General features: G+C 35.0%; 1 non-coding gene across 1 annotated transcript in view; it reads left to right on the plus strand.

Annotated features, from left to right (window-relative positions):
• LOC131032884 (uncharacterized) overlaps positions 1-18,122 on the plus strand; it is a 57,311-nt gene extending 39,189 nt beyond the window's left edge. The window contains exons 5-8 of the transcript XR_009372223.1: positions 8,196-8,286; positions 10,750-11,092; positions 13,134-13,282; positions 16,851-18,122. This is a non-coding gene — a transcript (uncharacterized LOC131032884). The remainder of the gene's footprint in view (positions 1-8,195; positions 8,287-10,749; positions 11,093-13,133; positions 13,283-16,850) is intronic.
• Positions 18,123-22,618: the final 4,496 nt, after the last annotated feature.

Consider the following 22,618-nt stretch of genomic DNA (forward strand, 5'->3'; position numbering starts at 1 on the left):
TCCAAAAGGAATGGGGAGCCTATGGTTAAGTAATCCATATAATAAATGTTTATAAGTATGGCGTAGTTTCCAAGGTTGCTCTTCTAAATTACAAGGCCCCATCATGGCCAAGGTGCTTGTGGTTGAAAACTATGTCACAAGGTTCAAGTTTGTGTTCGTGTTTGGCAATAATAAAATTTGGATGAATTTCAGCAAGGAGAAATAATTCGAAAAAAATTTCGTGATTAAATTCATCTTATATGAATTTAATTTAAAAATAAAATATAGATAGTAAATCCATAAAAATAAAACAATATTCTATTTATTTTGAATACAATATAAGGAATTTTAAAACATTATAATTTACACATGTTTAAAAATGTTAAAGTCCCAAGTTTGTCTGTATTTATTTTTATTATTACTATCCTCATACTTCAATGAGATCACACATCTCATGTTATATATGCAAGAGGTGCCCTTTCACCAAGTGACATCATACTTTATTATAATATTAAATAATTAAATATTAATATATTATTATATTATTAATAATTATAACTATAATTTTATTATCACAATTAATAATATAATAATTATAATATAATTATATTATAACATAATAAAATTACATTATCTCACAACTAATAATATAATAATTATATTAACAATATAATTATTATCAATCATAATATAATCACAAGCTTTGTGTTATTTATGTAGGCCCGTGGATTCCAACCATAGCTACAATAAAATCAACAGATTTAGATTCCATCACTTGAAAATATATAAGCCTGCTGACTATTCTTATTAATCCTGAAACTGATTGTTTCTTCCTTGATCGTGTTTGATGTATGAGTACTTCTGCTCTTCTCCAATTGCCTAATTCCTTTTACACTTTCATACTAAATTGAGGAGACACATCTCTTTGAAAAGAGAGACCCATTTTAAGGGTCATATCTCCTCAATGCTTGCCTTATAATTCAAATCTGATCGGCACTTCTGATTATAGATTAAATGCTGCTTTCTCTTGTTCTCTTCCTCTTTTCTCCCCCTCTCTTATTGAATTTGTCCTCCCGCTTATATTTTCATGTGAGGAAGAGTCACACCTCTTCATCATGTCTGCCCCTTGCAATGGTCACAACCTTAATAATTTTCACCTTTTGAAAGAGTCACAACCCTTCATTATTTCTGCTTTTTTGAGAGAATCACTTACTTATTTCCTTCCCATTCTTTTTTCCTTGTCACGTTTTAATCATTATTGCCCATAATATTGTCGCCAAAAGATAGCTTTTGTATGCTACGACATCCTTAATTACAATAGCTTCCATAATACTTCCGTTCCACTGTAGCTGAGTGTATTAGTAATGTCCTTTCGGGTAATCACCGCCATTTGTTACATATAACTTTTGGATTGGAAATTGTAGTATTTATATACTAGCGGTAGCGGTTATCTTAATCCATTTACAAATCACACCCTTAAATACTTCATGCTTGTTATTGGATTTGCCATCTTTAATCCCTGTTGCTATAATGGTTGCTAGTCGGTAGTCTCGGAACTATCGATCATCACCTTTCGTAGCGGCGATTCTTAGTCTTCAATGGTCATATAATCCTATTTGAGTAATCACGCCTTGATCGGTGTATACATCAAATACCCACCGCTGATGATGGATGATATTGGATTTTAGGGTGATCGCAATAATTCATATATTGATCTTTGTTCCCTATTATTCATAACTGCTTATTTGAACTGTTGTGCATTCATTTATGAGCGTGGGCATATGTTGCTGCATATTGTTTCCTTTAACATTGACTGTCATATAGTAGTCGCTGATGTGATGATTCTGATCGTGAAGTCAATGTCAATATAATATCTGTCTGAAGATGAAGTCAAGGAACCCGCACATTCAATTTATATATGTGATTTAAGTGACTCAATCGATTCAATGAGATACCATGATCTTTATTTACTGTTATATTATTTACATTTTCTCTTTAGGATCTTCCTTTAAGCTGTAAGGTTATCTTGAAAAGAACCTGGCTTTGATACCACGTTGGAAGGTCCTAAGTTCGAGTCCTAGCTGGTCCATGTCTCAACATGGTATCAGAGCCAGGTCCAGGCTAGGAGCCCCAAGCACACGAGAGGTGTGGCTTAAGGGGGGTGGTTGGTGTTGGAATAAGCCACACCCGGACCGACGATGGACTGGTCCAAGAGGGGCCAGTAGCTCAGTGGTAGAGCACTCCAACAGCGTATGGAAGGTCCTAGGTTCGAGTCCTAGCTGGTCCATGTCTCAACAAAAAATTTAATTTAAGTATTAATAATATATAAATTTTCGACAATCAAAGAAAAATTATATTACAATTAAAATTCTTAGAATATTAAATTTTAATATATTGTATACAAATTAAAATAAAAAAAAAAAACATTTGTAATGTCCCATTCTCGAACTAAGATTGGTTCCCCTAAGCATTACCCACTAAGATCATTCAAATTCGAGAAGTCTCCCATGGAGACAAATTTGTAAATAAGATTCGAAAAGAGACCAAACAATCTTTAGGATTATTATATCAACCATCCTATAGATCAATGTCTATTGTGAATTGGTCAAAAAGAGAATAAGGAAGATGATCCCAGCCATCAGAATGTAATAACATGTCTCCAACGTATACATACTTACACTATCTCAAAGGATAAATAAATGATGCAGCAATACTATACCAAAGACGAATGCCACCTTGAGGCATAGGTATTGAACCAAATGATTCACTACGCAGTTATGTGAAAGGATGATCAGTACATACTTAGCATAAGTCAATATAATTATGGGATGCATTTATTGTAAAATACCAATTGCATATGAAGATCAATCAAAGATACGGGGGGGGGGGATATTATGATTTGCTTGGATTGATCGATCAAGGCATATAATTGATGTGTAAGGAGCGGTCAAAGGAGCATCAGCGCTTCACACCGCGAGTCTCTAATCAAGGAGACGATATCTATTAAGAAAACATGGTGTCAATACAAGGCTATCATGAGATAGAAGATATCAATACCAGATCAACAATGTAAATGATTAGTGAGAGCGTATACATTGTAGGGAGGTCATCATCAAGAACTAAATATCGAACGCAGTTGCTAAAATATCAACCGGGTATATACCAATCATGGTGACTAATATTAGCCATTGGTGATAACCATGTTTTCATGATTGAAAATGATCATCCATGACTAAGGCATGAACCGACAGTAATATAGAAAGCAAGCCAGCGCAAATGCCGATAATTAGATTGCATTGACTAATGCTCACCGTAGCCATTCACGCATTGATATCTGTTGAAATGACAACAAATGACTGAATAGCGATTATGACTAATGAATGATGCTTAAGACAACACCTGATTAGTTAATCATTAACCGATTTATTAATGAAAGAGGCCCGGTTAAAATACAAGTAAAGGAGCAGTGATTAGCATAAACAATGACAAGGATTAGCAGTGATAGTTGTAATAAGGAGTCACAATCCCTTATGAAGAAACATGAATTGGAAAAGGTGTGACTTTCAAGATGCAATCGTTCAAGGATAATGGATACATAAGTCACTCGAATCATTCATTCCAATCATCGTGGAGCTTGTATCTTTATTTATCATCCAGTTGGGATCGCTCTCAGTGAGCAAATGCTGTAGGCGCCATATCGGGTGCATAAGCAAAACAATCACAAATCAGAGACAGCACCATTTAAGTTGCAAGTGCTTAAAGTCATCATTAGGAAAGGCAACATATTGCCATTGAGTGATATCAAGATCAACAATCCGCTTGTTTTTACCAGTAAATCAGATATAATAATTTTGAGAAATATAGTAATTGTCTCTTAATAGCAAATTGTCTAAAACGGGACATTACAACATTGCTTCAAAAATGAAATATAAAGATATTAAATTTTATTTAACTTATAAAAAATTAAATTAAAAACAAAATTTAAAAATTAAAATCTAAATATTTAATAACCAAAGAGTAGCAGGCACTTGCATTTTTTAAATGATTGGAAGGATATCATGTGGAAAAGGTGTTTAGCTGAATGGTCAAGGTATCATTACCCCACAAGGCTTTATCCACTTCATTTATCTAATTTTTTGCAGTAAAGTTGGATAGATTATCCACTTGTCTATCTTTTGCAGATAGTGTTTCAGAGGGAGGGGCCACAGCCTCTCTTGTTGAAATGGATAGCATCTCAGAAACTTTAGAATTTGCTTCTAGATACTAATTAACTGCATTCAAAAGAATATTTTTTGTTTAAAAAGGTTTTGAACTTTTGCCGCATAGATTTGAGCAAACGCTACGGAAGACAATAGAAAGTCCCAATGGAAGTGCACAACAAATTGTAACCCCTTATTCATACGAACATTAGGGCGAAGAAGAACGAGTATTTAAAATTTCTTTGAAGTTCGCTGAATTTTGAATTTCATAGATGAAATTCAGCTAATCCTATGACTTAGGTTGGAACCCCTTTCCCCTTTGATCCTAAGTAGACCAGGCCTCATCATTCCATGTCCAATGGTGATATGATCATTAGCCTAGGTGATGGGGTGCTTGAGAGCTATTCTGCTGAATACCCATGAGACCATGAGGGACGGCTTGAAGCCCGTAGATGGAGATATTGCTTGCATTAAGGGCCAATTAGTCCTTGTACTTTGCTCCTCCTAAGGACCTAGGTCTGTCTAAATTCTCCCTTGTTTCCACAAACCAGCAGTTAGACGGAAGCTCTACCATTTTGATTGCTCGGAGGGATTTTGATGAAATGAGAGGGGGCATTTTTTACTCAAGAGAATTGGTTGCTCTCCAATGATCTTAAGAAAGTCTGTCCATGTTGCTGAGACCAATAATTTGAAGGATTGGTTCTCAATGTTGATTGCTTAGAGAATAATGTGAATTTATGACGTGAATAGCTGGTCAGAGATGAGGGCCCCTAGCTTGTTCTTGAGTTTGGTGGGCAACCAACTGTTGAAACTAATTTAAAAAAAAAAAGCTGGATATGCATTTATCTATTATTTTGTTTTAGTTGCATATTTTTGGTTCCCAAAGTGCTCTATGGTGAGTTAGTTCCATCCATCAATTTCATTATGTAGTTGATTGTAATGTCCCCATTTGAGATTTGCCTTTGGTTTAGTTCTGAGCTAAGTTACCGGTTCGGGTTCGGATTCGGGTACGGATTCGCGGATTCGGCAAAAAAAAAAAAAATCTTGGGCATGGGTACGGGTTCGTCCTACATATATATATATATATTTTAATTATATTTATATACCCATATACTATATATATGGTCAATATATACAATCCTTACAAAAATAAAATATACAATGTGACTTTCCATACATAAATGATAAATGATAAATGATAAATCCATAATTATTAATTGCCAATGCCATTAAATATTCATATATCGCAAATGTAATCAGTAAACTAATAACTAAAGTCTAATATCATATTCATAATTTGCAAAAAAGATGATATTCAAGTTTCAAGTCTTTTTAAAAAAGTCATAAAGGGGCGAATTAGAGTTTTATTATAAAAAAACTATTTTAAAGTCTTTTTTAAATTGTTTTTTATTGTTTTTTTGACCCGTGGGCCCCGTTTTTGGGAAACCACTGGCTTGGGTTCATGCGGGTCCTCCTGGGTTCGACCTGGGTTCCACCCGGTTCCTTCCCAAGTGGCCGGGTTCCCTGTGGGTTCTGCGATGCAGGACCCACAGGGAACCCGGCCACCTGGGAAGGACCCGGGAGGAACCCAAGGAGAACTCGGGGAGAACCAAGACCGGGCAAGAACCAGAACCGGAACCCAGGCCAAAAGGGGAAGAACCGGTAACTTAGGTTTTGAGACCACAATTTTGACTTGAAGTGAGTTGTAATATGATAATAAACATATTTTTATCAGAACTGAATAGATTTTATCATAATTTTTTAACTTAAAATTCTAAGAGCAGTTTGGAGGATAGAACTTATCTTGGTAGTTTTTCTGATTTGAGTCCTTGAAACATATTCCACCCTGTTGTCAATTTTTTCTGCTCGTCTGAGCCCTTCAGATTAGATTAAAAATAAAATAAAATCTTTTCCAAATCTTCCATAAGGTCTTCCAATTCTTAGCACAAGATAACCGAAACAACCTCTTTCAAAGGTTTGCCATAATCTCCCAGAATGACTCCCCTTAAAATTGGTGTATATAATCCATCTCTACAATATTTCTATCTCTTTGGGAGCATCCTCTTCTAGTTGGCAGTTTTAAGCATCAATCCGCCACCTCTCATTTCTATTAACAAATCACTGTCTTATTAAATCGATATTCAAATTAGATTGCCACTATGCGAATTTGGCAATATAGAGACTTAAGATAGATGATCACTGACTGTCCTGGTAAAGTCCATCTACTTCTTTGTGAATCACTACATTTTCTTTGGTCAATTGGATACCATTTGATCATCAAATTCTGATCGGTCACCTTAATGTTTGCAAAGTCTAAGTCATTAAGCACTTTGTTGTATTGTTTCCCCTCTTATCGTATCATTGAGACATTGTATTAATACCCATTGTTGTCTTCTCCAATCCCCTGTTCCTCATAATGATTCGCTGGTTCTCTTAATACATGTGTTGCTGATGTGATGGGCTGTATGGGAAGGCCGCGGCTATTCTATCTCCAAAATGGACCTTTCGTACAGCGTGATAGCAATGTGTTAGTCAATCGCAGCTGTTTATTGCAAAATCAACGGTGTAAAACGCACGACTAACACGCGTGTTAGTCAATCCGTACTGCCGTTTTGGAGGCAGAATAGACGCGTCCGTATGGGAAGGACTAACACCTATGTACTTTCTTGTATAACTAACACCTGCACTGTGAATAGGTGCAGTGGGTTTGCTGATAGGGAATATGGATGCATGCCAATTGAAAGTGCTATGTTGTACTAAAAAGAATGTTTTTTCCTATAAAGAGGAACAATTTTGGAGGCTGAATAAATTTTGGAGCATGAGACAACAATTGTAGGGCTAAATTTTTTCGGCTTGAAATCCCAGATAGAAAACTCTGTTGGCTAATTAGGTCAAAATAAAGTGCAGTTTTATTCAAACAAAACTTATTTACTGCTTAGTGAAAACATTTTTTTGACAAGTGGATTGAAATATTTCAAGAAAAAATATAAAAGTAAGTGAAGACATAATTTTATAAACCTTCCATTTAACTCATGAGAATCAAACATAACAATTGATTTCACTTACAAAAAAAGGAACGTCTTCTTAATTTTTCGAAGTGCATTTGAATGTCAAAAATCTGGGAAACTCTGTATTGATCCACATAACCCAATTTTTTGTCAACAAAAGACATTGCTTAAATTCCAGTCAATTGATGACAACTACTAATAAGAATTGTCAATGCACACTGCTGAAAATAAAAAATTTCCATCATGAACATTTTCTATCAATTGCAGGCAGTCTAGTAACGTTGAAGGAAGTCCATCATTGTAGGCAGTAAGCAGCATGAACAAGCAGGCATGGCCACTGGGCAAGCCAGTTTGAATTCATGGACATTCACACTTAAATAAGCAGGAAAACTGAGCCTGTTAATTAATATATAAACCTGAAATCCAAACCCTCAATTGTTTTTATATAATCCTCTGCATATGCCATAAACAAATGCTATACTTATCACAGACAATTTGTGCACAAGTTTATACCCACAACATACATGTTGTTGGGAATCTCTTGATCGACGTTGGAAAGTTAAATACAACTTGCTAAATCTAGAAGATTAAAGTTTAGCTTGCAGGACCAAATCCTATTTAGCCATATCTGCTTGATTGTAGTGGAACACAAATATAGTTCTGAATGATTCCAATGTAGCAATTTGTGGTTTAGGCTTTGAGTGATCGGATATGCATGATAATCATAAGCATTTTTGCAGGTCTGATTAGAGCTACAGTTTTAATTATGTATCTTTTTTAATATATCTGGGTGTTCCATTGTAATATATATCAGAGTGACTTAGGCAATGCCTAGAATGAGCACAATCCAATTGATTTTTTTCCCCTTCTAATCTGGTTGTCCATATTTATATATCATGTCTGTTCATCTCTATCACACATGGATGAATGAAAACACTTACTGCTAGCTTGTTATCTCTCTGCTTAGACTGGATCCGACTTTGGTAAAAAATACACTGCCATTTTGTAGGTGGTTTGAGAGCTTTACTGACAGATCAGAATAAGTTGGTAATGACAGTTGGAGGAATGACAGCTCTAGCAGCAGGCATTTACACTACAAGGTATTTTTCTTATTTGGCTGTGTTGGAAAGTTGGGGCAACTGCTAAAGAATTCTAGTATTTATCGTAGTTAAGAGTAAACAGTATTGACTTTTTGAAGTCTATGAGAATCATTGTTATCCCATGCTGAAAATGTATCTGTATCTTCAGAATATATTATTATATTATTCTCTGAACAATATTTCTATGCATAATTGATAATATAATAGATGGAAAAACTTGAACAGGATATATGCATACATATATTGGCAGATAGTATCTTAAAGCTCTTAATTACACCATCACTAGGCTCTAAGAGGCAATTGTTGGTCAGTGGCAGACTACCATGGCCTCTTTGACTTTGCAAAGAGTACCATTGAAGTCAAATTGTGGTGTCCTCTCTGGTCTATTTGTTTTAATATTTACATATATAAGCGTAAAACAAAACACTCTTGTTGATGATTGTGGTAGCTCGCATCATGTATTGGTCTTTCAATGACTCTTTTTGCTGACAATTTAGTCATCCTTGCTCATTTTCCTGAGGTTTTGCTGAGACAGTTGCATGATTTTTGGTTTTGTGAACTTTTGTAACTTCTTTTTAATCTTAGTCAAATTGAGGTCATTATCTTCAATACCTTTTTTCAATTCTCAATTTTTTAACTTGGATGAGCAAGTAAGATCACAACATTTCATACCTTCTTGGGGATTTAGTTTATGTTGTGATATCCCCAAATGGAATATTTTGTATTTTCTGATCAAATTCAATTCACCTCAACAAATTGCAACAGTTAATTCCACAAACCTGAATGATTGTTAGGATCAGATTTAATTTTAGCTATAAATATTGGCGGCAAGCCCTGCGCAATTCACTATCTGTGTGCTACCGTGTTACTGTCTTCCTTACAAAATCGGATCTGTTACTATGAATTATGCAGGCTCAGTTGTGCATGATAGAAGTACTGGAACAATTGATAACGATGTGTACACAGCCCTGCAGAAATGGCACAACAATAGAGAAAATCCCTTTTATTCAATGATCAATTATGACCTCAAAGAGATAGGTAAGAGTAGAGAACAGAAACAACAAGGATGACTAATAGCACAGCAAATATTTGGCTCTGGTGTTAGTAACTGATCCCAGAATCAAACCCTTAACTGTAGTCAAGCTTCAGCAATTGCCAGTCTTATTCTTGCCAGAAGATAACTGATTTTATAATACAGACCAAAACATTATAAGTTTGGTGTTATACTAGCCACCGATTGCATCAATAATTGTGCTGTGATAGATTCCCAGTAATTCCTCCTTTTTACTGATATTCAGCTCTGTACAATCCATTGGAACAATTGTATACTTGGCTCTATGCAAGCTGTGTAAACCAATGTTGACTCTATGCGAGCGGCCCCTAATCAAAGGTATGTGCAAGCCGCTGTAAATCAATATCGATCCTGTGCAAGCAGTGACCACCACAATCAATATTTAAAAGGATTTTGTTTTAATTACAAACTGAAAGTTAATCAAATCTACAATGATGATTTCTCATTTGCAGGAAGTTAGGATTCTGGGACTTAACAGCATTTTTTAATTGCAAGTCTGTGACATCATATCATTGAATTCTATGACAGTCAATTTTAACCGTTTTGGCACTACTAGTTTTCAAAATATTTGCATATTTGGTTGGAGCATCTATCTACTTGAATCCTAGAGCATCAAACTATGGACTGACTCATATGCATGTCAAATTCTTTATTCCCTTTGAACATGGGTTATTTGATTTGTATATTTTGAATGTGCAGTTCTTCTCTCATGTATGTACGAGTTTTTGTGCACATTCTGATTCATTTTGTAGCTTTCAGCTGTAGGATTGATGGAAGCTGCTAGCTGAAATTTTGAATCTGTTTTTTTACACTGGCGATCCTTTGTGTAGCTAAACATCCTGATTATCACCTATTTAATCTGCAAAAGTAATATTTGACAGGCTTGATATGCATGACTGTTGGACAGACTAGAGATGACTGGGAAGATAATTTTGTTTGGAGTGCTTTTAATATTTAGAGAAAAGTAAAATATTTAAGGTTTAAACAATTAAGGATGAGAGGGTTTACTTTCTTCCTAGTATAATTACTAAAGGTAAACTCTCTTTTAATGTTTTTTTGATCAGAATGCTTTGGGTACTCCCTTTTACTGCTATTATTTTTGGGTATATGTTTGAGTACCAGTGGCCTAATTTGGTCATATGTGGACATAAATTTTATTTCTTTATTTTGTAAGCAGTGCTTGGAGTATCTTCTGCTATGGCTTGGTAATCGTTATGTTTGTATAATACTTCTCATGCTATTATTGATTATTCTTCAGCGATGTCCAAAGTTTTAATGGTTTCCAGCTTATATCTGAATGTGACAATAAGTTAACATATTGTTTATTGGGAGTGATGAAAGGTGATTGTAATCTGATTGTGCTAATGATTTTATTGTTTCTGAATGGCCAGAGAAGGTGCTAGAGTTATTTGGAGCTATGTTGATAGAATGTTGGGTCAACCTTCATTGATTCGTGAGTCATCAAGAGGAAAATATCCATGGTCGGGATTGATTTCACGCAGCAGGAGTTTGATTTCTAGGCCTGGTAACACATCTGGAGGGAATGGTCCCTTAAAAAATGGAAACGGTTTCGGTGATGTTATTCTTCATCCTTCATTACAGAAGAGAATTGAACAACTTGGTAAAGCAACTGCAAATACAAAGTCTCATGAAGCTCCTTTTCGCAACATGCTCTTCTATGGACCACCTGGGACAGGAAAAACTATGGCTGCTAGAGAGTTGGCTTACAAATCGGTATAGCATTAATACAAGTTTCTATGTAAATGATATCTGTGTAATATGAGTTAATTATTCAGGAAAATATATTTGGTTGTAGGTTTTTTGTTTCTGTTATGAAATTTATTTTTGAGGCCATAAAAAGGTGAAATATGAAATGATCTGTTTTTCTGATAGTTTGCAAGGTATGTTAAAAAATGCCATTGTGGAATGTTATCATGCAAGTTCAGTTCTATCAGATGTCTTGCAACCAAATAAGTTGCCATTTGCATCCTTGAACTAATGTTCATTTCAAATAATTTCAACTTCTCACTAAGTTGTATTAAGTAAAACAGCAAAAGAAGAAAATTGCCAATTTACACTTTCACACCCATAAATGTAGGTTTTAAAATGCCAAAAGATCAAGTAGCCCAATTTTCACTATTACCACAAATTTGGAGAAAATATGCTTGTATCGTCAAAATAAGAATGTAAACAGGATTGGACATTTCGTCGAAACACTAAGCATGTATATTCCATGCAAATTCTGAAGTTTAAAGGTAAGACTAGTGAGTCCATTTTCGAGTTACTGCAAATAAGACTAATGGGACCATTTTCGAGTTACTGCAAATAAGACTAATGGGACCATTTTCGAGTCACTGCAAAAGGTTATTATGATTTCTCTGATAAAGAGGACATGAACTAAATAATTTTGGTTGAATATCCTCTAAACATTCTTGCTTGAGAATGGCGGAATGCAAATTTATTAAAACAGTGAAGATGTCTTAGAGAATAATATATTAGGAATATATGGAAGTATCCATTTCAAAAAGATATGCTCAAAAATTAAAAGGAAAAAATCTTAGGCTTCAATCCTTAGTGCTAGGGTAAAATATAGATCTATCATCTTATTTAGGTGACTGGAATTGCACAAGCTTTTTTGCATGCTTCCTTGCAAGTATTCTCAATTGCACTTTAGGAGCTTGAATTTTCATTTGTGCAGTTCTGGACATGATTTATGAACTTGCTATCTCTTTTGCAGGATTACAAGCTCTTTTTAATGCTCCTTCTCACATTTTTGTGGCTTTGTGATGCATCTTGTTTGTTGAAGCCCTGAAATCTTACAAAGTTTTCTTGAGGCTCATTTTGCATTGTTTTGCCTGTGCACATGAATGATGCTTGTAGTAACTAATAAGTTTAAGCATGTAATTGTCTTGGCAAATGAATTCCCATATTGCAATGGATGTTGTGCTTGTCTTGCTTCTCAATCCATGACATCTGCTAATGGATTTATTAGATTTTGCATTGGTCCTGAGGTGGTGGATGATGATGCTGCTGCCTTTCTTTTCCACCAGAACATTGATACAAGCATGTGAACTGTGCCAGTTTCCTGCATCTCTTTTCATCTTTAGTCTTACTGGCTCATTTCTCCCATATTTGCTTTGGAGGGGTCCTCACCCTAGTTGGCTATATATAAATATAAATACTCTCTTTTGTGATTTTGTTGTTTTAGTGTTTAGCTTTAATCTCAGTCACTTTTTCAGCTTTTAGGGTTCTTTTCAACCTTAATATTGCTCTATTGCAATTGAACATACTTTAAAGTCCAATTGGCCTATCTTGGTCACTTATGGACTGATATATTTATTCATTCTTTTTTAAAATTTTTTTTCAAGTTGACACCACTGGAGAAAGAATCCTATCTCAACAGAATGCATCTATCCTTGGCATGTAGTGACCTTACAAATCTCTCAGAAATTTCACTATCCAAGGAATTCACTAAAGAGGAAGAAATGAGGTGTATACTACTATAGGACAGAGAGCCTTGAAAGCAGCAAACTTATGGATCTCCATGTATTATTAGATAGTCTTCAAGGTCTTGGACAAAGTCTTATCATAGTTACTGTTGATATTGAGTTTGAAATTTTTATGCATAGACTAGTATGAAACGTGGACAGTTGGAACTTCTGTCAATAAATTTTGATCAATCAAGTCTGTTCTTAATACTGGTGTTTGAAAACAGTCCTTTGTCCCTGTAAATTGGTGTCAATATTTATTTGCTTTGAGCTTCTGGTTTTTGCAGGGCTTGGAGTATGCAATGATGACTGGTGGAGATGTGGCTCCATTGGGTTCACAGGCCGTAACAAAAATTCATCAGCTATTCGACTGGGCAAAAAAGTCTAAGAAAGGCTTGTTACTCTTTATTGATGAAGCAGATGCCTTTTTGTGCGAGTAAGTCTCTTTGTTTGCTGTTATCACTATTTCTTTCTTTTTGTCTGTCGTTCCATCTTTTTGTAAACGACAATCTTATTATTTTCAAACAAAACCTGTCATTAATAATCCATTGTTTTTTTACATGTCTTAATTGTAAAGAATAGAAAAGAAAGCAGAAAGTTGTTATAAAGCTGCATAGTTTGTAAATTGTATCCGTTTTATCTTTAAAATATCTATGTTGTTGGTTCACGTGGCAGTTCAATTTTTTTCCTGAGATTGGTACTGGTGGGTTTTGCCGTACCACAGATATAAAATAAAAAATAAAAATGAAAATTATAGTAACATAAAAAATATAATAACAGTATAAATATAAAATATCAACAAAATCACACATGCACATGACAAACAACTTGGGGAAGGTGAAGGCTGAACAGCTGAAGAATGAGTTTTTTGAATCATGAATTTACAGAGCTTAATTGAAACCTAAAAAATGAGTGGTTTTTGGTTCCTGGATGAATACACAATCCTGGAGATGAACCTTGGATGTACCCAGGCAGGATCCAGTCTGGGACACTTATCCAGATCTGTTCGTACTGTTATGTCACTAGAACCAAGCAAACCTGGTAATACACTTTAAAGATATCTACTCTATTAAGTATAGTGCATATTTCCTAATTGAAATTCCGTGGGCGGTGTTGATGTGTTTTTTATAATACCTTACAACACAGAATAAAATACTTAGTATCTTATCCTCTCTTGAACAAAGACCTCTCAAATGCTAAGCTATGTAATCAAACGAGGTGACTCCAAGGTTCCTACTGTGTAGAAGCGACTTTATGTGGGATAGACTCAGTGTGTTGATGTGATTGCTGGTAATCCAAGGGAATTTATGTTTATGAACTACAACTGGAACATGAACATCAGATGTATCAATCACGTGATGCTTCTAATTCAAACTCAAATGAAAAAAAAGGACAAAGTGGAAAGGTTTTAGAGAATCTATGCTAACTCCTAATTCCTAAGGACAATGACAATCATGAATGATGCTTTGATAGACAAATCCTTCACGAAACTACTTTCTACTTAACCAGAGATAGCTTACAACACCCTAGAAAGAGTGCGATCTCCTAAGGTAGTGAAAGATCTTCATATTGTAAACAATCCATTCAAATACCCAATAATGGCACAATCCAAATGAAGTATTCACAATCGAACTTAGCCACGATAATAATTAGGTTCAGGCTAACCATGCACTACAACTTGCAATCAACAAGGTGTAAATGGTATGAACCGAAGGATTCATCAAATATCATCACACTGTTCCATCATAATCAATGAACTTTATCTAATTTGAGGATATCACAAGAAACCATGCAATATGTAGAAGAAACACCACTATCCACCATAAATTCAATGAAAAGTATGTTTATTTACATGCCTTGGCAACAATTTCTGGCTTCTCCTCCTACTCTACTCTACTTCTAACTGCTATTGATCAACGACTAACTATTAACCTTTACAATGAAAAGACTAAGCCTTATATAGAGGACTCTTTACAATTCAATGGCTCAGATCAATTTGAGATCAATGGCCAAGATTACAAAATGAAACCCTAATTAGGGTTTGTTACAACAAACTTCCTTTTGGCCAATGAAATAATTACATTGAATCGGACACATGTTCTTCATTGAATATAGACCAATGAGAATTGAGTTTAGGTACATAAAATAATATTTGATGAAGTGCCAAGTGTCACTTGCCATATTCTTGGATGAATCAGGTTCAATGAACTTGGACATGCTGATGTGGCACAACTTGAGTGGGTTGATGATGATTAGGTGTCAACTCAGCTTGTCCCTTGTAGATGGTCACAAAGTGTGATTGAGCAATATCTCTTGATATTGAACATTTCAGTTGCTCAATGTGATGTGATGGAGGTAATGGGACATATTCCCAAATTGTATCATCTTGATCAAGCCTTTCTAGCTTTGACTAGCTCTTCTGAAAATTATCTTCATTCCTTGATCGTCTTTCACTCTTTCATCTTTATACTTGAAAATTCGCCTCTATGTGATGCATTTCCATCCTCAAGTTAGGGAATTCACCTCGCTCTTTCCTTTATGATGTTTGATCTTGCAATTCCTTGTCTTGGACTTGGATTTCACCTTCATGTTTGGGAATCTTGAACTAATTCACTCCTTGGTATGGTTCAACTTGAATTCTCTTTATTTGTTCGCAATCATTGTGAAGTCCTCTCCATTAATTGCACCCGGTCCTCATTCATACTTGCTTTTTCCTCCTTTCTAACACGATCCTCGTCTTGATTTTGTCCTCTCCTATACTTGTTGTGAAGTTCCTATTTCTCCTTCATGTCCACCACGACACAAATTCGCCCTTCCTTTTGAAATTGTTGATCTTGTCCTTTGTATTTGGTATATTCTTTCCTTGTTCATCCTTAGTTTTCCTTAACCCTTTTCTTGAGAACTCATTAGTGTGAAATTTTACTCCTAAAATCAGAATTTTGAAAGTACTTGTAAATTCTGGAAATTTAATCCAAAATTCTGTTCCTCATTTACAGCAAAATTCGCCTAGAGTGGAAATCCAACCTCTAGGAGGAAGATTTCTCCCTTACTTCCCTTCACCTCTTTAAAATTTCTCAATTACATGGGTGGAAAATTGACTATCACAAGGAAAGGGTGGAAATTCGCACCTTACTAGGAAGATTTGCACCTTTCAAATTTTGCCTTGTAGATTTCCTTCTAGAGTGGAAAATCGATCTCGACTAGGAAGATTTCCAACTTCTCTTACTTATCTCTCAATTTCAGGAGTGGAAATTCGACATATAGAAGGAAATTCCCAAACAAAATTAATTTTTTTTGAACAACTGCATCGCTTAACACTTGGTTTTATCTCCAAAGGTGGAAAATTTACAATATGACACACAATTTACACCTCGCTCACCTTGAACTCCCCCTGACAACCCTGCAACATGACATCTTGCCAATTTACATCACATCCACAACATTGACAACAATTTGTCCTCAAACTACACACCTCTTCCTCACTAGCAAAGGTTAATGACTTCAGAAACTACTGCCAAGCTAAGCAAACTTACAAAATGACTACCATAAAAAGCAAAAAGTGGGGTCCCCATTTGCAATTGGGTGATGTGTGAAAACGTCACAACAGGTGGTATGAGCTGCATGAGATTGATATTTCACCACTAAAATGCGGAAGGGGCTACAAACTAGGGAGATTACATGGTGCTTCAGTTTTTCTCATATAGATTTGTGTGATATGGATACTATCTAGTAGTTTGTTATATCATTAAAGACAATATAAAGACGTCTTGTTTTCATTCATGTAAGATTGTAACATTTTAGTAATTTATCAGATGTTTGATTGAAATTATTGAAATATGTATTGGGAGAATCATAGAAGTGTCAGATTGCCTGATCCTGATGTCTTTGGCATCTGTTAATAGACTAAGCGGTAGATAGTCACTGGTATGCTGCTTCATAGGTGGTTATATTGATTGAGGAATATTACTAATGATGATAATAACGAAAATATTGTTGCGATGCAGACGTAATAGCACATACATGAGTGAAGCTCAGCGAAGTGCCTTGAATGCACTTTTGTTCCGTACTGGAGATCAGTCTAGGGATATTGTTCTTGTTCTTGCGACAAACAGACCTGGTGATCTTGATGCAGCTGTTACAGACCGTATTGATGAAGTTCTTGAATTTCCTCTTCCTGGACTAGAAGAGCGATATAAGCTAATAAAGCTATACTTGAATAAATATATCGCAGGGTCAGGTGATAGGAAAACTGGCTGGGGATCCTACTTTAAGGGGGAACAACAAAAAATAGAGTTGAAGGATATATCTGATGATTTGATTCACGAGGCTGCAAATAAAACTGAAGGATTTTCCGGACGAGAGATTGCAAAGATGATGGCTGGTGTGCAAGCAGCTGTTTATGGTAGCAAGGACTGTGTCCTCGATTCTAACCTTTTTAGGGAAATAGTTGATTACAAAGTTGCTGAACATCAGCAGCGCAGAAAGCACCAGAACTATTAATAATTTATAGAATCTTCATTACTTTTTGACAGCCAAAACTGTTGTCAGTGATTGCCAATGAGGCCATTTGAGTTTTCACGTTGGGAGATATAATGTGGTTGGTCTCACATCTGCTATCGGCTTTGGAAGTGAGTGAATGTGACAAAGGTATTTGTTCTCACTGTTTAAAAAGATTTAGAACAGTGGAATTTTCAAAAGTTTGTTTCATCTTATTCCAGTTATATGGAATCAGAAAGTATCCTAATTCACTGCGCAAGATGCTTATCATCCCATTCAAAATTGAACATTACTTTGTTTATTGTGGGAGACGGTTTACTACCATGCAGACTATGATCCATGGACCATGGGCTTTTGTTTCAGATGTTCTTTCCCAAGCATCAGAAGTGCTTAGAAAAGGAAGTTCCAATAAAGTAGCATCCATCTTAAGCGGTGCTTTGTAATATCAGAGTAACCCATTTGTTTTTGGAAAAAATTGTTAGTTGCTTTAAAATCCAGGGAAGACACAAATGAGAAATGTTGAGTAGTGGCTTTGGAACAGTTACATCAAACAGAAAAGCAAAGCAAATTTCATCATATTTTTGGGTTTTTAAACATTTTTGAAATCTAGTAAGAATCTATGGGTCTGGTACAAATTCTGGGATGTTTTATATTGATTTAACCATGCAGAGATGAATGTTATTTTGAAATATCTTTGGTTGACTGGGCGTGATCTCTTCATATATGGCGTTTAAGGTTCACTCTGAGGATTATCAATTAAAATTGAAATTGTTCACATCTACTAGATCCAAGCTATAATTTCATTGGGATGTATGCCATTTGTGGTCATTCAATTTCTTTAATATTGTATAATTTATAGACTAGTGAAGCTACTTCTTAATTTTACTCCTCTTCCATAAATGAGCTACTAGATGTTCTAACTAATTATTACAAGATTAGTAAAATCAAGAATGTTTCTGGGTAAACTTATTTGTCATAAACATTTTGGATCATGGATGTTCTAACTAATTATTACAAGATTAGTAAAATCAAGAATGTTTCTGGGTAAACTTATTTGTCATAAATATTTTGGATCATAATCCATGATCTATCATCAAGATGTACAGTAGTCTTTCCAAAAAGAATCAAGAATGTAACATTATTCTTTCCAAAATGATATTCATTTCATAAACAGAGTAACTTTATAAATAAAATTATCCACTTCTTAAAACAGAACGATTAGATGGGTTTGGCTTTTGAGTCTTTCAATAAGCATAAGTAACCTTACACACATTTTGAAGAGTTTGATAATGATAAAATTTTGAGGACACTTGAAATTACTCGTTCTGGAAGAGAATTGTATTAAGTATTAAAACAAATATTATAAATTTCACTTGAATAAATGTTAAAGTTGACTATCAATTTAATTTCATTTTTTAAATAATTATTTTACAAAATTATTTATTTATTTTTAAATAAAAACTTTAGAAATTTTTATATTAAACATTATACATTCAAACATGTTATACTTGTTGCAATTTTTGGATTCGATTGTGATTCTATTTTTTCTATTAACATTTTGAATCACACTCTTTGATTCATCATTAGGATGATCTTTTTACTCCTTGAGCTCTCTATCATCTTGATGATGAATCACAGTGTCATTCAAAATATTGATGCAAAAACCAGAAACACAATTGAAACAAGAAACATAATGGATTGTAGAAAACTAATATCATCAATGTTATATTCTGTATAATTAATTAATTACACACATCTAGAGGACCTTGACTTAACCAAAAAAAAATTAGAAACCTGTTAGCTGCTATAAACTTGATATTATAAATGAGATAAACATGTTACATGTTAGATACAAAAGAAAGAAAAGAGATTGTCCCTATCTACATGTCTTTGAGATTGTAGCTTCAATTGTATCCAAAATTTGGCACCTTATTTCATCCTATCTCTTCCTAGAAAACTCTCTTATTTCATTCTATCTAAATATTCAAATGATGACAATAAGGGCAATTTGTTGTAGATGTTTAATCTTCAAGAACCATTATTCATGAAGGGCTAGGAATTACTAAGTTAATGCACCCTTTTTGCTTCTACATGCCCCAAATCTTCTAAGCAAATGAGTGGACAAAAATATGGTGTCCCTATTCCTCCTTTGAACCACATAACAAACAAATTAAAGGTACACCAATATCTTTTTTGACTAGCTTGTCATGTTGAGGGCCTTTCCTAGCTTGCTAACCATAGGAAATATTTATATTATATTATGACGAAAGCTTCCTAGTATGTCCCAATCCTACTCGGTCATTTCTAGTAAGTGTCGTGAACCTCAACCTTATCATATTGATGTCCACCTTAAATCAGCCTATCTTCACTCCCCTTGAAAAGATAATATGAGAGGAGATGGGATAAAAAATGTCCTTTTGCATACATTTCTTGATCAGGTAATACCCTCGGCTTTCTTTCCATTTTTAGTTTAAATCTAATCACACTCTACAACCTTATTGTTGGCATACAAATGGCATGAGTTTTTAAAATTTTTTTTTTTTGGGTGGCATTAAGAGTATCTTTTAGCCAAGTCTCCTTCAAAAAGTCTACCTTCCTACCATTTTTTACTTTTTATGTCAACTTCCTTGTGATAAATTATTTGCAATTTTTTTATAAAGCTCTAGATGTCCGATTCTCTAGAGTGAATAGTCTTATTCTTATTAATGATATACAAATATTTGACTTGAAGAATGTTTCTTCGTACTCTCTCCTTCCTCATACACCATCTAGGCTAATTTGTAGCTTAGGGTAGTACTCGTATCTTCACTATCTTTTATTCCCAAGCCACTATATGATTTAAGGAGATAAAGATATTTCCAAGCCATGAATATTAAACCCTATATGCGCTTCAACTCCATTCCATAAAAAGTTCCTTTGCATAGCTTAAATTGCTTTGCAATAAAACTAAGGATTCTAAATAAGGTCATTATGTAAATTGGTACAACTTGTAGCAATTACTTAATTAATTGCACCCTACCTATAAGAGTTAATGATGTAAAGGTAGTCTCTCCTTTCAAAAACCACTTGATTACACAATTCAAAATACTTAAAGAAATATGACTTATAATAGCAAAAATAAGATGATTTGAACATCAATTTTGTGCACACAAACTAGTGAAATTCATATTAAAATTTGAAATAACTTTACATAACCCAATGCCAAGCCTATTGTATTCTCATTACAATACTCCAATTTGATATATGGCTGATCATAGACCTGCAATATGATGCATAACAACAACAATATGGCTTCCAAACAAAAGCCTTCCTTCCAACCTCTCCCACTCTCACTTGCAAAGCTATGTTCTTACAAATGATACCTAACTTTTTTCATATCATCGATCCCATATGTAATTTCATTTCATTTGATAAATTTTGGAATCCCAAAAAGGGTACACCCACTTTTTTTTGATCGGTTAATAGGTCTTCATATCAATATTGGAAAACTTTTACAATCAAAGTCTTCAAATATATCATGAAACGAAATAACCCATCTCCTAGCCTATATGACTATAGCGCATGTCTACTTAGAACAACCTAACTGTAATATCGAAAATTGCACCTGGCACAATTCATCGCAACAAATGACACCTTCCTCCACGTCATCGGAGGTTGTGTATCACCATATTTGTCCTTTTGCCCACTCGGGATCACTTTGTTAGCTTCAAACTGGTATCTCACCAACTCTGTTGACTTGTCACCTTCGAGACTATAGCGCGACGTGGAGATGTCCATGCGATGTGCTAGCATCTCGCAAATTTGATAGTCCACAAGTGGCTGTTTGAGCGTTACGCCTGTGCTTGGAAGGAATCGTAATGCCCCTACATGCACCCACCAACGTCTATTTTTTGTCCAGGATCTACATCTCTCCCGTTGGAAGGCATTTTTGGGATCCTTTAGCATTTTGAGATCACTTCTTGCAGGTTGGAGCTTTTGGCGATCTTCTTGAGCATCTCTTATAGATTTTCCAACACTTCACAGTCCACCGTTGTTGCAATCTTTCGAACAACATGTAGTACCATCTTCACAAGTCGCAAAAGGGGAGTTTACTCACCTCTTTCTTTGATTCGTTTACATATTTACAGTCAACCATTTCGTATCTATTTACAATTCTCTATTATCTTTATCATTTTATCATTTCTTGTCGCTATCTCTTTGGGTTGTCCGTGGCGGTGGAAACACCAAAATGGGGGTCGGACTTAGGCAGACTCCAAAACACAACCCCAAAATTTTCCCTTTTCGCTTGTGTGTAGGTTGGTAGTAGAGAAAGAATTATCTTCTTGTGGGAGGATTCTATCGTGGACTAACTATAAAATTTCCTTATATTCTCATTCACTCATGCTCATCTTATTTTACTACCTTGTATTTTATAATATTTTATTTATTTCAGTTCTTGCATTGTTTATCTAATAGTTTAATCGCTTTCTGGAAGTTTTCGTAAATCTTTGTACCTTGTCCATACAGGACGACAGTGCGCCGCGTTGGTGTCCTAGATCTGCGTGCTTGTCCTCAGGACAAAGGCTTAACAGAGCCGCCTGAGAGTCTTGGTTTGCGGTCTATTAACTTAATTTGTCATTTTCATCCCCTGGCTCATCCTTAGCTCAATATAAGCGAGGTATTGGAGGATCAGTTTGTTTTCTTGGGTTTATCATCCTAGAGGTGTCAAATTTCCTCCACTACATTTTGGTGAACCTGATGTGAAACGAGTTTTACTTTTGCATCATTCAGTTCATTGCATACAATCTCATTTAATAATAATAAAAAAAGAACATAGTATAGCTTGTATCTTTAATCTTTGCATCTGAAAGACCTCATGCCCATGTGGTGTAGTCTCAGTGTCGGAAGACTCGTCTATGAGATTTACGACCCAGATTGCCATAGGAGCTGTAGTCAGGAGGTCATCTAGACATAGTTTCCCTCCCAACCGTTATAGTCCTCCTCTACCCGGTACCATGTTTAATGATCAAATTTTGGACCCAAATGATTTTCTGGCCTCTCATCCCCTTAAGTCCATTTTGACAGGAGGTCCTTCTCCACCTGGTTCACAATCTAACTCTCAGAACAATTCTCCAAAAAATTCTACTCCATCTTCCCCTCCCATTGTTGATCATGGCTCTGCTCTTATTGTTGGCTTTGAACAATTCAACATGCTAGAGCAAAACCTGAAAGACTTTGAGGGTTTCCTAAATCGAGAGAATGTCCTCCTCTAGGCTGGAAATGTTGTAAGCACTCT

Source organism: Cryptomeria japonica, chromosome 4, assembly GCF_030272615.1.
Source record: "Cryptomeria japonica chromosome 4, Sugi_1.0, whole genome shotgun sequence".
Classification (NCBI taxonomy): Eukaryota; Viridiplantae; Streptophyta; class Pinopsida; order Cupressales; family Cupressaceae; genus Cryptomeria; species Cryptomeria japonica.